The following is a 16,578-nucleotide window of genomic DNA, read 5'->3' on the forward strand; positions in this document are numbered from 1 at the left end:
TATGTAGATTTAAGCAATATTGAACTATTCTTCTGTATAACTAATCGTTATCCAAATTTTCCTATAGAAAGACAACACGGAAATAATAAGTAAGATATTTCTTCCACGCGAATTTTAGTGGTAGTGACGTCACAAGTTACTATTTGCATTCTTTTCTTGTTTGATATCTAGTTACACCGTCAGATTTAAAATCATTCTTATTTACTCATTAAAAAAACAAAATGTGTGCAATTCACAGAACAGAAATCAGAATCAGAAACAGAAATATACATACTATTTAATACAGGCGCTGTATTAAATAGTATGTATATTTCTGTCTCATTCTCTGCTGGCTTCATCCTACACATTTTTGTATTTGTGTCTCTTACCTGTCGTTTTTTCCGTTGCATCCGGTTTGAAATCACAACGATTCTAAAGAAGTTTTCACTTCAAAAATACATGTACTTATATCAACAATATACGGAGAGTATTTTCTTCAGATTTCGCGAATCGTACACATAATTCAAATTACTTTTACGATTTAATCACGATAAGTAAAAAATATTTTAAATAGCGGAAATAATATATCTACAATAAAAACGCGAGATTAAGCCGTAAAAGTAGCTTCAATTATAATTTTACGATACAATCAAGAGCGGCAAGAGAGAAATATGTGTATTTCTATATAACAAATATCTTATACTGATTATAATTCAAAATACATGTTTAGTCTATTATTTTCATAACAAACATTTCGTTAATTTAATCTAATGTATTTCTTATGTAATAAGAAATAAAAATACGTCTACAACGGGCGTCTATACGGCCAATGTCAACCATTATAACGATCCTCATTGACACGTTCCATGGAAAATTTACGAACATGTTTTGCATGTTTAATGAAATTTATTTTAATGCATGTTTACATTTACGTCATTTTAAACATCTGCATGTATATTATTACCGCTTGTTTATATATTATTATAATTATCACGGTCGATAATGTTCGAAGATTATCAGGATCTATTGTGATAATTTTCTAATTTATGTATTGTTAACAACGCAACATATCTGCTGTATCTTTTCCAGAATGTCTGTAAATTAAATGGTTGTCTGGAAGAGATCATTTTTAGCGATAAGACCGCCTGTTGTACAAATATATCTGCTTGTCGACTGCTTTTTAATGTTAATTGTGTTTTGGTGTTCAATAAAGTATTATCTCTCTCTTCCAGTATCTCTCACTCTCTCTCTCTCTCTCTCTCTCACTCTCACACAATTTGATTTGACGCTGTGCTCGGATGGGGAGAGGGTACTTTCCGATTTTCCCACCATTTTTGCCTTTCCCACCATTTTTGCCACCGTAATACGTACGATAAGATTCAACAAAGAATTCGTGACACGCTCGCATCTCATTCAGGATAAATTCTGAACCTTGATTAGTGTTTGCCAGATTTTTTAGTTTCTGTAAACGAAGGTGCAGTCTTAACTTTTATTTATTTACTTATGAAAATCCGTATTAAGAATGGACTCTGAAACTAAATAGCAATACGAAAATTGAGTAAATATTCCAGGTTGTGTTGTATGCTTGTCCTTGTGAAACATCAATTTGAGGCGCCTCCGGTGTCTCTGGTGACATTTTAGAACCAAAAAACAACAGAATTTTACTAAAAATACATTGTTAATCCTTTTAATTAAACAAAAATGTTTGCAGATATCATCTTTATTAAATTCTTAAACCATTAAATACGACTGTGATAAAATTTGTTAAAGTTGTTGTAGGCAATCTAATTTTAGACTTAATTCTGTTCTAGTACCATCAAGGTACGATAGCTTAAACATTTTTTTATTATTATTATTATTCTAAAGTAACCCATACTTTGTTATCACTTATTCACATAACCCTGACTATCTTCCTTCATTATTTTTTTATTGCTAAATCAAATCAAATCAAAAAAGTTTTATTCAACATAAATGAAAGTACATACTTGTTGAACGTCAAAAGAACTACCGCCAATTCACAAGAATTAGCCTCCGTCCTGAGACGATAGATGGGTGGACGAGCTCACAGCCCACCTGGTGCTAAGTGGTTACTGGAGCCCATAGACATCTAAATGCGCCACCCACCTTGAGATATAAGTTCTAAGATCTCAGTATAGGTACAACGGCTGCCCCACCCTTCAAACCGAAACGCATTACTGCTTTACGGCAGAAATAGGCAGGGTGGTGGTACCTACCCGCTCGGACTCACAAGAGGCCCTACCATCAGTTTCTATGGTTTTCACAAAATCAGCGACAGTCACAGCGGAACCCGACTGCGTTTCACTACTCAAATACTATTCAATAAATAAATAGAACTATCAACCTCTATCGTTACTGTCAAAATAACACAAAAATCAATTACGTAACAACAAAACATAGAGATACGACACGGACAAGTGAAATTTGTGTGATCATAACGCATGTAAACTTTGCACGTACATTTCTTAAGCTGTGTCCACATTATTACGTACGCGGCGCGCGACTAATTACGTAAACTCGTTTTATTTCGGCGGGTCGTAGGTGTGGCGAGCGGCGGCAGGTCAAAAAATAATGACGAGACCGCCCGCTCTATCTGAATCGAAATGACATTTGGGTTTTGGAGACGAGATCGCGAACCGATCACGTAAACCAAACAAATTATGTGACCCTGTCTTGTTGACCTATTGAATTTCGTTTCTTGTATAATTATTGTGGGTCATAGTGTTTTTTTTATGCACAATCACCATTGTAAACATTTGCGGTTCAACCCAATTTTCGGACAGGTGATTTATGTTGTAACCAGCTGGCCCGGCAAACGTTGTTTTGCCAAATAAATTATTTCTGGGAAATATAAATAACCTAGATACCGACTGCAGCGCAATCTGCTGGGCTGATTTGTAAATCTAAACCATTCTCGAGTCCACCTGGAAGGTACACAGAAAATTTCATTAAAATCGGTCCAGCCGTTTAGGAGGAGTTGAGTGACAAACACACGCACAGAAGAAATATATATATATTAAGATTATTAAAACGAAAAGAACGAGGAAGTCACGTAAAAAATATAGAAGTTGTGAAGGAACATTATAATTTGGTTGAAAGAATATTTTTTATTAGCACTCGATATATATATACGAGTAAATGTCGGATAATGATAACATTATAATTTAAAGCTAATTTCTTGACAACGATCTCAAGGACATTTGTATTCACAAATTTTTAAGGTTTATTTCGGCTCATTATGAAAGTGTATTTTTTAGTTTTTATTTTTTTAGACGCAAATTTTCGAGCGTGTATATTTAGTGTTATCACGCCAGCGGTCCCTAGCAACACCACTTCTCTCCATCGTCATCTTCATATTTTTCTTCACCTTACCTCTCTAGGTGGAGTCGGCACAGCTAATTTTTCTCTTCCATTCTCTTCTATCAGCCGTCTGCTCAACACTCACTCCCCTCTCTCTCATATCGTCATTCACACACTCCATCCATGTCTTCTTCGGTCGACCTCTTCACCCTTTACATTGCACTACCATTTCCATACATCTCCTAGTAACTTGCCTCTCTCTACGCATCACATGTTCATACCACTCTAACCGTCATCTCTATCATCATAATGTGCCCAAATACTAGCCTTATTAGAGCAAGATCCCAGGGTCGCCAGACGTCACGTATTTTCTGATGAACGAAATGTGGACGATCACAAAACCAACTGAATTTCTCGCCGGATCTTCTCAGTGGGTCGCAATTCCGATCCGATAGTAGATTCAGCGAAGCATTGCTCTGAAAGAAAGTGAACGATTGAGTAGTATTAGTATGTACTACGATCGCTTGCCCACCTGCTAGTTTGTTCAGACGGCTAATTTCCAGGTATTAGGTAATCACTCACACTACTCACATCTAATGGCCTCTTTTTTTCGGGCCGGGGGCCGATCCTCCTACGAGGCCAGAACCCGGATGAGGTAGGGGGGTTACCAATGTAGGACTATATTATAAGTTATTAGCGTACATCTAAACATATTATTTAATATTATGTCTTATTAACGGTAGGCTTTGACATGGCATTGCTGATTTCCGTGACCGACCGTAACCACTCACCATCGGATGCATCGTATGCACGTCTGCCTATAAAAACCATGGAAAAATGATAATTGCGTCAACATATTTTTTTTCCACAATTATTAAAATATCTTAATAGCTATTTGATGTATTAAAAATTACATTTTAAGAAACCAGCTTCCTAAATTGCATAATAATTCCTTTTCGTGTCTTTCGTGTGATTGGAATGGATCTCTAATAGATGAGGCCATCTATTATCATACACACGCATTTATACGACTTTGTGGTTTAACATTAATTTGCGTGTTTCAATAAAATGACTTTTTATTCTATTTTAAACTATGGTAAGAGATATCATTAAATAATAAATAGGTTGATTTGTTTCGTATCATTCCATATTTCCTGATTGACCGGTTTCTAAATAAAATTAAAAACGAGATTAAAATTAAATTAAAATGTAAAATCTTCTAACGTTTTAGTTGTATCCAATCGTAATTTTAAATGATACTGAGCACATATTTAATTAATGTTACCGCGTAGATGCTCAATTCTTAATATAAACAATTGATTTTAGATATTTTATTTTAAGAATAGAGCGGCTTTTTTTTCTACCTATGCTGATAAGCCTTGAGAGGCTATTTCAGTTTCGCCCTAACGTGAGCTCACGGGGCTCAAACCGGTGTTGCTAACACTGACCCTAGCAACGGCAGTGATGCAGAATCTACGGCCGGATCGGAAACGCGACCCACTGAGAAGTCGTCGAGCCCCTCTTCGCAAGCGACGGGTTCGACGAGAACGGTGACCGGTGCTTGTGGTGCCTAAAAGCACTGCTAATGGATCGGGATGTGACGTTAATAAACGCTGTATACATACTTTTTGTTGTGAAAGTGTAACTATAATTTTATTTGCGACATACTTTGAGATCACAGAAATTTGCCTAATTACCGGGAAAGAAATTTCTACTTAATTACCGGTAACCTATACGGATTATTCTGGCTTTATCAGGTGTGTAGGCGACCTCACGGAGCTCAGTTTGAGAAACTTTGCCATCAATGTCCTAGAAAAAGCAGTGCTTCGTTGAATCTACCAATGGAGCGGAATCGCGACCCACTGAGAAGATCCGGCGAGATACTCAGTGGGTTGTGTCTGTGAGTTAAGTTGTTTGGGTTTGAGGGTGGGATACCAATTGTACTGTAAAAACTGAATGCATACGCAAGGTAGGCGGCATTTATATTGTTCATGTCTATGGGTTCCTGCACGATTACCGTACTTGTAGAACTCGACAAAGAGTTCGACGTGCAACCTAACCCGTGCATCAGCCCACTGAGTTTCTCGCCTGATCCTCTCAGCGGGTCGCGATTCCGTTCCGGTAGTAGATTCATTCGCGAAGCAGCTACTCTTGAGCTGTTAGGTCTCCTTCGGAGGCGCTCGGGCACCTGTTAGCAAATCAAACCCCTCCTGGCTGAGCCTTTGCTCGCCTACCTGTCCTGGTGAAACTGGAAAGGCCTCCGGGCCACCAATACACCTTCAATCATAAATAAATGGTTCCGGCAACCACTTAACGCCAGGTGAGCCGTGAGCACGTCCATCTGTCTAAGCAATAAAAAAGGCTTGAAATCCAAGTCTTAATTGTATTGTATGATTGTTTTCACTTTTCTCCTGAAACTATTCAACACACCTGATAATGTTCACCGTTGCTCAGATACATCAGTGTTTCCAGGGTCGCCTCCAAGCCATTGCCTCCGACTGAGGATTCCTCAAACTTTGTTTACGACACCAAAACTAAAATCAGACTTCTCATGAATAAAATGTAAATAAATATTGTGTATGAAGATAAAGAAAATGAAATAACATCGTTGCGTTTCAAAACTGGAGCAACGCAATCGCAAAATCGACGCATCAGCGTATTGAAACATGTATCTGGTACAGCGTATATCGCAACCGATCAATTTGTGTTTGGTCTGCTGCAGCATTTTAAATAGGCAGTCGCGCGTTACGGCGTTGTATCCGCTCCTTAACACACGAAATAATCGCAAAAAGAAAAAAAAACACAAAAAAAAAAACACTAAACAACCTTTCGTAATGCACAACAGCCAATAACATTGACCGTATTAGTTAAGAAATAAGTGAAAAATTTACAAAGAGTACGTACCGAATGCAACTTGAATGAAATGACGGAAACATTTTTTTTTGTTTAATGCACATCATTCACTACAATATGTTTTTTCTAAATTCTCCTGCTTAAAAATGTTTGAAAGGAAATAATTACATTAAAAAAAACAGCGCCAGATATAATTCATAATTGTTATTTGATAAGCTACGGCTATTTTGCAGATTATTCGTTTTTTTTTAATTTCATATTTATTATTATTATTTTAATTGCTTCGATGGGTAGACGAGCTCACGGTTCACCTGGTGTTAAGTGGTTACCAGAGCCATAGACATTTACAATGTAAATGCGACCACCCACCTTGACACATGAGTTGTAGGGTCACACTTTTAACAGTACAAGCTGCCCCACCCTTCAAACCGAAACGCATTACTGCTTCACGGCAGAAATAGGACGGATGGTGGTACCTACCCATGCGGACTCACAAGAGGTCCGACCACCATTAAAAAATTCGTATATTTCGTGTATTATAGGTAACATTAAGTAGCGCGATTGACACGTTTTTTTTTATTGCTTAGATGGGTGGACGAGCTCACAGCCCACCTGGTGTTAAGTGGTTACTGGAGCCCATGGACATCTACAACGTAAATGCGCCACCCACCCTGAGATATAAGTTCTAAGATCTCAGTATAGTTACAACGACTACTCCACCCTTCAAACCGAAACGCATTACTGCTTCACGGCAGAAATAGGCAGGGTGATGTAAGTATTCCAATATACTCGTTAAAACCGCGCGGAAATTGTAATAGATCGCCTCGTTGTGTTGGACTAAGCAGGGTTAAATTACCGTCAGTCTGCGTGCTCTCGTCTGGTACGTTTGTTTTCGGCTAATGGCTAGAAGCAACCTAAGGCGAAATTGCGCCTCCACTGCACACTTCAACAATGAGAACGCAATCCCACTCTAATAGGCAATTGATTGCCAGAATCGCCGCTAAATCTTAAAGAATTACTCCGACATCCTCATCAACAATACCAGCACCTGTATCTGAGAGTATCGAAGCCGCATTCCTGTGTAAGCTGATACCGAAACACGGACACCGAAATAAAACGTGAAAGAATGGAAGCTCTAAATACATTAATTGTTTTGTAATTACAACTCATTTAGTAAATGAGATGTGGTGACCGTTTGCGGGTACTGTAATTACACATAGGAATGTACATTAACAGTGATTGTTGTAACCGTTTACCAGCTTGTAATTGTTCGTCTGTAATGTTTAGACTGTTTACAAGATCGAACATTGCAGGTCAACTCTGATTTCGAACTAAAATTATTTAAGACATGTTTGAAAACGCTTTAGTACCGACGCTCTCTTTCTTAGTTGGATTCAATAGAGCTAATTTCGAATTAAATATCCAAGTTTATCATTTTAAAAATTATCTTCTATATATTAATACGTGAAGCAAAAACTTTGTATCCCTTTTTACGAAAATTGCGCAGGCGGAGGAGTATGAAATTTTCCACACTTACAGAGAATATAGAGAAGAAGTGCACAATGCTAATATTTTTTTTAAATAATGCATAAAAGATACATTAAATCAATAAAGAAAACATTGCACACACTACATACCATGTATTTGACGCACACACGCATGCATACTATTTATTGTCAAACTGTTGTTCTTGACGTTTGTGGTCAAATTGAGAATAGATTAAATATTGTTTGTCTTTATTAATATTTTTTTATAGTGTAGCCTTGGCGAAATTTGTGATTATAGAAGTATAAAATACAATCATAGCAGTGTACAAACTTACAATTCCAATTAATTATTATAGTCGATTTTCGACTACTGCGGGACCTCTAGTATGTATAAATACATTTATTACATACGATGACAAATTTTATCGAAATTTTCATATTCAAATCCGGCATGCAGATAGGCACCAATATTTATATGTTTACGAATTACTTCTATGATGAAAGAGTGACTTATTTTAAATAACTGTTCGACTGTATTTTTATGTCGTCAGACACCAAAGATTTTTTTCTGGGTGAAAAGATGTTGATGATTTGTATTTGAATTCTCGTGTCATAACATAACCATTTAAATTTTATCAAGATCTGACCAGTAGTTTTTTTTAGGAATACTGCATATTTAAATGACATTGATAATGTTCTCGTCTTAAATATTTTGTTAATATTTTGTATTATTTATCACATAAAATGATTCTATAGCTACTCGTAAACAAATATAGCATTCGTGTGAAGCGCTCAAATTGAAATAGGCTTGAGAGCACACATGTATATTGGCCTTCGAATAAAAGAATGTTTGTTTGTACAAACAGCCGTTCCATCACCGGATCGTGACCACATATTCACCGTAGTATTTATCGCCACGTCACGTGCGGATTAAAACGAGGCTACAATTTGATATTTATTGTGTCCTTTATACATTGAAAAACCACGTAAGAACGATTCAAGGCTGAACAGAAATGTATAAAAATAATAATAAAAAAACTTCAGAGGTGTCAAGGGACACCCGGATGGAACGAAGTTCCTTTCGATTAATTAGTGAAGGAATTGTAATTTTTTTTTTTAAGTTATATTAATAAATTACGGCATTATGAAGAAGAAAAAAACAATACTATGAACTAAATTACTATTGTTGAAACGCTATCTCGAGAAACTGTACTCATTACGCGGACCAATCGTATACGAGCAATGTCACGCGATAAGCGCCTACACGTTGATTGGTCAGAATGACGGATCTAAAAAGTGTCGTGACAACTTTTCGTAAGAATTTTTTCCGTCTAGCCCCCTTTCACAACGCGCGATAAGGAACTTCGTTCCAATAAATGGGAATAAATCACGCACGATGATATGTGTGCTTAGTGCGAATTTCTTAACGTTATCGATAGCGCAAAAGTTAAGTCAATCTTGTATGCAGTTGGAACAGCGCCCCTAGCGGCAAACGTAGGCAAACGTTCCCATTCCATACAAATATGAGCTAACTTTTACGCTATCGAGAACGTTAAAAAATTGGCACTAAGCACACTGGCCCCAATTTAGCATTTCATGTGTTATAGGCATCAAAGACTGATAAACATACTTATATAAGTTTTAAATATGTACATATATAGATAATAAACACCCAGACAAAGAGCAAACAAACCTGTTCATGTGGGTATCGAACCTACGACCCTCGGCGCCACGGTCCAAAGCCGTTAACTACTGCTCAACCGAGTCAGTCAGCCTATATGATGAGTTTTAAAGAAACAAACATCAGGTCGCATATCTATGATTTCCACTATTCGACTGAAATTTCAAGCTATAATTGTATTTATTTCTCATGTAGCCTATATGTACATATTTTCATATATATCATCATATCATATTACATTTTAAAAGTTGATCTAAAAACAAAATTAGTGTTAATTTTAGCTTAGAGATCGAGCTTCGAAGGTAAAAACATAAATAATATAAAAACGAATATACACTGAGAGGGTTTTTTTGTAAAAAATCAAAGATCATTTTGTGTTTCTAGCTGTCAAGATTCATTAAAATAATTACTTTTTGTTTTGGAGTTCTCACATTATGCTCTAACCAAGCCGAGAATACTTTTCATATTAATTACTTAATTAATTTTCACTTATGATGATTACGTACGTGGCTTGATTATGTCAGCTATCACTGTCGGCTGAAGTCGCGTTGTATCATATTCCATTTTATAATACATTCCTTTATCAAGAAATTAAACTGATGATTATATTCAAACTATTTTTTTATGTTTATTGATATAATAAATACAGTAAGATCAAGTTTGCGCGTATACTATAATAACAAATTTCATGACATTGATTAATCGATAATTCCCATATGCGATTTAGCCCCTCTAGCGTTAAGTGATTAACGAAGATCGTAGATATCAGAACGGGAATTTTACAAAAATTAAACAAATATTTGATATGAAAATCCACTTTTTTTTTATTTTTTTTATTGCTTAGATGGGTGGATGAGGAGATCAGGGCCCCTGTGGTGTTTATTAGTTACTGGAGCCCATAGACATCTACAACGTAAATGCGCCACCCACCTTGAGATATGAGTTCTAAGGTTTAAGTATAGCTACAACAGGTGCTCCACCCTTCAAACCGAAACGCATCACTGCTTCACGGCAGAAATAGGCAGAGTAGTGGTACCTACCCGTGCGGACTCACAAGAGGTCCTACCACCAGTAATTACGCAAATTATAATTTTGCGGGTTTGATTTTTATTACACGATGTTATTCCTTCACCGTGGAAGTCAATCGTGAACATTTGTTAAGTACGTATTTCATTAGAAAAATTGGTACCCGCTCGCGGGGTTCTAACACCGCTAGATACGAATGCACCGGACGGCTTATCCTATAGGCCACGACGATTTCAAATTCTTTTGGATTCTTACAAAATGTCTAACGGTCACCATTCATTTTAATATTTAAAAATATTGGGCCGTCTATATTTTCGATATGAACCCACATACTTAATGCCTTTTAACACACTTTCGAATAGCTTTTTTAAATAATTTCCAATCCCTTCGCGTTCTTTACTTAGTTTTCTTTTTATTTTCAGACGATGCAACCCATGGCTTATGGACGTAAAATGTGACAGTTTTACATGCAACCATAAGTTTAACTCGAACGTGTGAGACCGCAGTGAAACCGACCGCTGTTAGTGCTAGTGTTGTTATACGGACGGACTTTTTACTATTGGGCTGTTTTGCCTTGGTGAGTTTTTTATATTTTTACACGCTTTTATTAGTTCTAAAACGCCTTGTCGTTCAACAAACCGCGTCGGAACCCCGGATAGGGCAGAACTCAAGCGAAAAAGGCCGGGAGAAAAGTGACGCGACTCACGCGAACTACATATAAAGTACAAATCTACGCGTCACCCTGCCCCGGACCAGTGAATCCTTATCATATTATAATAGTTAATTCAAGACGCGATGATGTATTTGATGACGCGATGATTTATTTTTCCTTAGCAAAATAGTTTAATAATCAACTATGTCAAATCTAATTGGTCTTATTACAGAAGACATCAACTCAAAAACAAAAACATAAGAATTGGATTGTTGGAAATTTAGTAACTTTCTTGAAATTGGGTCCTTTTACAAAACTTTTTATGTGAATGCGTAGCTATTTATTCTGTATTATATATAACTATTACTTAGCTAACTAGTTTCTATTAAATCTTTCCGAAACCACGCATTGTATATATACAATATAAAGCATCTTCTATTGTTCGTCATACTGGATTTAAAAGTCCCAAATTCCAAATTAGAGTCAAGTTCTACAGGCCTGCTTTCTTTCTACTGCTTAGTTACATTGTAATCGAAATAAAAACTTTTTAATGAATTCAAACATATTTCATACTATTCAGCCGACCGCTTTTTATATCTCATTACGCAATTAGTTAATAACATTATTTGAGCACTTTTCGAAATATTTATATTATTAGTTACGTTGACTAAAAAGATGACGCTGCATTTAACACTTTTTTTATAAAAAAAAAAAAGATAAACAAAAAATATACAATTTAAACAGTCGGCTATTTTATATAGAGTTTGTAATTACACAAAATGACGATAGGTCATTTATTGGTCCATGGAACGTGATGGGGCTGTTCCGGGCGTGTCGGATGTCATTACAGCGCGACCTTGCTCCACGGTGACAAGGCCATAGACATGTCGACTATTTCACACGCCATTATCAGTGGATTACGTTTTCGTGATGCTACAATGCTATAAACAAAATTGTTTCTGGTATCTTTTAATGGCCAACATTCAAGAAGCAGTCGTAATATTATCGTGTTGGGTAATGGTGGTTGGTATCTCGAATCTTCTCAGAGTACTATTACGCTTTTGATAGTCGCTGATAGACTTTACTGTTAAATGATAAATAAAATCCGAATCAAACCTTTTTAAATTTTCACAGAAAAGTTGTTTGGTTTAGGTCATTAATTATTTCAAAAAAATCCAGGTTTGAACTATGAAACTATAGCACAAAATTGCGAATGACGTAACGTTATGAACATATTATTGTTATGTTAGCTAAGTCAGTCGTATATTTGGTGCAAGATTTATTATTTATCTATCTGCTCCTCATTTATAAGCTCCCGTTTTCAGCTCATAGATAGGTAAAGTTGACCAACCTACTCTTTTTCGGCATGTAAGCGACCACATAAACAATGATGGCTCGCATTGAAGTATTTAATGTATCCAGTGATCACGTAAAACCAGTTTTCTTTCTTGCTTCTATATGGTCCTAATTTGAGGCGGTTAATAAGTCCATCTATATTGCCTCCCACCTTGAGACATTTGTAGTTAAGGCTTTACAGTGAGAGTACTTAGCGGCAGAATTATCCGAGAAACTGAGCGGTGATCTTGTCTATCCAACGCAGTAATACACGTAAAAATTGACCCAGGTACAATCGAATCAATAAAACGAATGCTGTATCAAAATCGAGACGTAAGTGGCGTGAGAACTTTAAAAACCGTGAACCATAATTTAATAAGTGATTGGTTGATTCATTAATGGCGGAATCCCGTTTGAGGAATCGGTACAATCTTCTATAAATAACGCTTCTTTAGAAACCATTTTATGTCAATAAATTTCGTTTGACTTCATGATTCAAAATGCATATATTGTATTTATTAATCTTAAAACTTTTAAGTAACTATTAGTAGAATAGTTGTGGTATCTTAATTAGCACTACTCTATGGTATTCTCGTCCTTCTCTCTACGGAGGTAATGTAATTATTAGCCCACCAACCTAATCCCGGGTTAATCAAAAATCATTTTTATTGCCCTTGTAGGCAGACGAGCATATGCCCCACCAGATTGTGAGTGGTTATTGTCGAAAATTTGACGTTAGCAATGACGGGGCAGAGCTTAACTGCCAAAAAGGATCTAATCAAAATAATGGGTTTGGGTAGCTATAAACATCATGAATTCCACTTGAGACATGAGATCTATTTTCGAAAATTTGTCGACTTAATTTTAGTTTAAATATGTAAATTTTTTTGCGACGCTTCGGTGAAATGAGTGCCGTGAGAACGTAAAACACTTCAAAACAACTGCTCACAAGCACTCTTAACTTTTTTAAAGAACTCTTCATACAATTAGTTATTTACTTTTTAAATAATTTCTTAAAATACTTTATAATTTATTTATGACAGAGTATTGTAATATTTACAAAAGCTTAATTATTAAAATATGATTTTTACCTACTTCGAAAATATGACTTAACTTTATTGTATACTAAGTGATCATTAAGTCAATAAAAAATACTCTAAAAACATTATATTTTTTTATCCTAATTAGATTCTTATAGCAATGTCAAGGCTCAGAGCTATTATTTTCATAATCAAAAATTGTGACGTCATACTAGTAGCTGTTATTAATGCGAGAGATTTGCTTTCAACGTCAATACAGTCATGACCTCATAATTCTGTAACCCGATCTTAATTGTCACATCGTACGAGTGGAACTATACGCAATTATCTTCTATACATTAATTCATTTAGCTCCTCTTTCAAAACTTCTTCCGGCTGGAAGAAGTAATACCCTGAAGTGTCACGAGGCATTATCGTATTTTTCGGGTAGTATCGTGTAACGTCACACGGCCTACTGAGCTTCTAGCCGGATCTTCTCAAGGAGTCGAGTTTCCGATCCTGTGGTAGATTCTGGGAAACTCTTGCTAGAGCCAGTGTTACCAACACCTCCGGTTTGAGCCCCGAGAGCTCACCTACACGCTAGGATAACGCTGATATAGCCCCTCAAGGCTATCAGCATAAGTAGTAAAAAAAAGTGACGTCACACGTGCGTGTGGCGGGCGGCGGCCGTGTAATGTGCCCGGAGGCGAACCGAGCCGTGGGAGCGGCGAAAGTGCGGGATATAACCGAGGAGGAAGATGCACACGATGCACGTTCGCTGTCGTATACATAATCGTACATGTGTGTATATAGGTATGGACAACTTAGCTGAACGCGTTCGTGGTCTTGTAGCATCACACGTGTCCCTGAAGTCTGAAGTCGTAGGCTCCATGATAATCAAGGACTTGTCCGTTTCCCTTTGTAGAGTGATATGCACTGAACTATCTTCTTTCTGTTATGTGTTTAACTTCTTTGGGTCTGGGAAAACGATTTTTTTTTTAAACCTACCTAAGCTGAGAGCCTTGAGAGGCTATTTCAGCGTAACCTTAACTAGTAGGTGAGCTCACGGGGCTCAAACCGGAGTGATGCTAACACTGACCCTAGCAAGAGCAGCGCTTCGCAGAATCTACCACCGGATCGGAAACGCGACCCACTGAGAAGATCCGGCGAGAAACTCAGTGGACTGTATCTATGGTGTAATTCGCTTGTCGAGCCCTTCGTCGCAAGCGACGGGTTCGACGAGGACGGTGACCGGTGCTTGTGGTACATAAAAGCACCGTTAATGGATCGGGAAGATCCGTAATGAGGGAAAACGATAAGTTAGTCGACTCACACTGAAACTTTTAGATGATCTTTTGATTTTTCATACTCTCACGAATTTTCTGTGCAGATTGGATTGGAATAATATTTACAAATTTTCGTTTTTGGCATCGGCATGTTATTTTAGTTTTTCGTTCAACTTTTCTTTTGTCTGAGCCACAAGTACTTTCACTTGGACCGTCAACTAATGGCGTGGATGGAGGATTGAAGAAGGCATTAGGAAAAAGAAATTCCAAGTTTTATTGTCTTTTACATAAAAATTCACGTGACCATGGTCACTTACGTATTTTAATTAACATAATTCAATATTACCGCACGTTCTAAGTGACGAACAAATGATAATCGTATCTAGTACATACACGTTACGATTGAAATCACAATCGACAAGTCTTGTAAAACTGAAATAGAACCGACCGCGCATAACGAAGGCGCATTGGAGCCTGGACCGGTTCATGCATACCGGAACCAATACGAATTGCAAACTTAAGCGCTTGCCTTTCACGTAATAGTACAAAACCAAGTTCGTTTTGTAAGTACGCTGCGAAGCCATACGGGTTAGTACCGCCATTCTCCTTACTCGTACAAAATGATACGTCCGAATTTGAAGGGTACAAAGAAATTTATATTTAGATACCATATCAGCGACGGGTTCACGTGGCGGGGTATTTACGAGTAAGTAAGCTACTATGATGACGTTCATCCAATGATCCGAATTCGACCCGCAGTGACACTTTAAGCTTTAGAGCAGGGGTGGGCAAATATTTTGATAGTCGGGCCGGGCCATATTGCAGATGAAAATTTGACCTCGGGCCAAACAGTTTTTTTTCTCATTTTAAGTATAATTTTTGCTAAGGATGTATATTAATGAATTTTAAAACCAACTTTTTCGAATCAAAATATTTATTTATCAAGTCATTTGAATAAAAAAATTGAAAAGAAAATTTATGTTAGACAAAAACTAATATTTGTGTTTATAATAATAATATAATACAATGCTTCACGTGCCAGACAAAAATCTACGGCCGCCATTTGCCCAGGCCTGCTTTAGAGCCACGTTTATCTGGTGAGAGCAGTAAGGCTTTCCAGTTCGAAGAGTGGGACGTTTACAAGCAAATTGAGACTTCCATGTCTCAGGCTGTGTGGGCTAGCGATAACGATTAATTACCAGCCTGGTCCCTCACGTATTTACCCATCGGACCAATAAAATAAAAACCTAAAGAATAAAATTAATTTACCAATTTTTTACCTATCTTTGTCTCTAATTCACCCGCTCGTCAATAACTACAAAAAAAAATGCAAAGAGTTTACTAAGATAAGAGAAAATTGTACTCAACGGTTTCCATCTTTGCCTATTTAAATGCCGATCCAATCGAAACATAGCACTCGTTCTAAATTTGCCTTTTTCATGTACTTTTTTTTATTTCTTATTGCTTAGATGGGTTGACGACCTCACAGCCCACCTGGTGTTAAGTGGTTACTGAAGCCCATAGACGTCTATAATATAAATTTGCCACCCACCTTAATATATAAGTTCTAAGGTCTCAGGAATAGTTACAACGGCTGCCCTACCCTTCAAACCGAAACGCATTACTGCTGCACGGCAGAAATAGGCAGCGCGGTGGTGCCTACCCGTGCGGACTCACTAGAGGTCCTACCACCAAAGTTTACTAAGAGAAGAGAAAACTACTCAACGGTCTCTTCTTTGCCTATTTATATGCCGATCCACTCAAAACATAGCACGCGTTCTAAATTTGTCTTTTTCATGTAGTATGCAAACCGTGTTCAAATCTATACACATTTCTATATATAAGTACTTTACAGTTCTCATGAGTCGCAGTAAATACTTTATTTATATTCCTTGCATCCAGTAAGTGCGAGCAAAGGCGACTCGGAGTGGAAAGCTAGCCG

At 37.0% G+C, this 16,578-nt stretch overlaps 1 protein-coding gene and 1 long non-coding RNA gene across 2 annotated transcripts in view; one reads left to right on the top strand and one right to left on the bottom strand.

Annotated features, from left to right (window-relative positions):
- The window catches only part of LOC101742528 (cell surface glycoprotein 1), an 80,886-nt gene that overhangs the window by 11,033 nt on the left and 53,275 nt on the right, over positions 1-16,578 (top strand). The window contains exon 2 of the mRNA XM_004923028.5: positions 10,767-10,921. The gene's annotated coding sequence lies outside the window, so the exon portion shown is untranslated. The remainder of the gene's footprint in view (positions 1-10,766; positions 10,922-16,578) is intronic.
- Positions 1,684-6,188, bottom strand: LOC134200240 (uncharacterized). Its single transcript, XR_009975067.1, has 2 exons — positions 5,728-6,188; positions 1,684-3,773 (listed from the first exon to the last, which is right to left on the bottom strand). It is a non-coding gene; the product is annotated as an uncharacterized LOC134200240 (long non-coding RNA).

The sequence above is a fragment of the Bombyx mori genome, chromosome 15 (assembly GCF_030269925.1).
Source record: "Bombyx mori chromosome 15, ASM3026992v2".
NCBI lineage: Eukaryota > Metazoa > Arthropoda > Insecta > Lepidoptera > Bombycidae > Bombyx > Bombyx mori.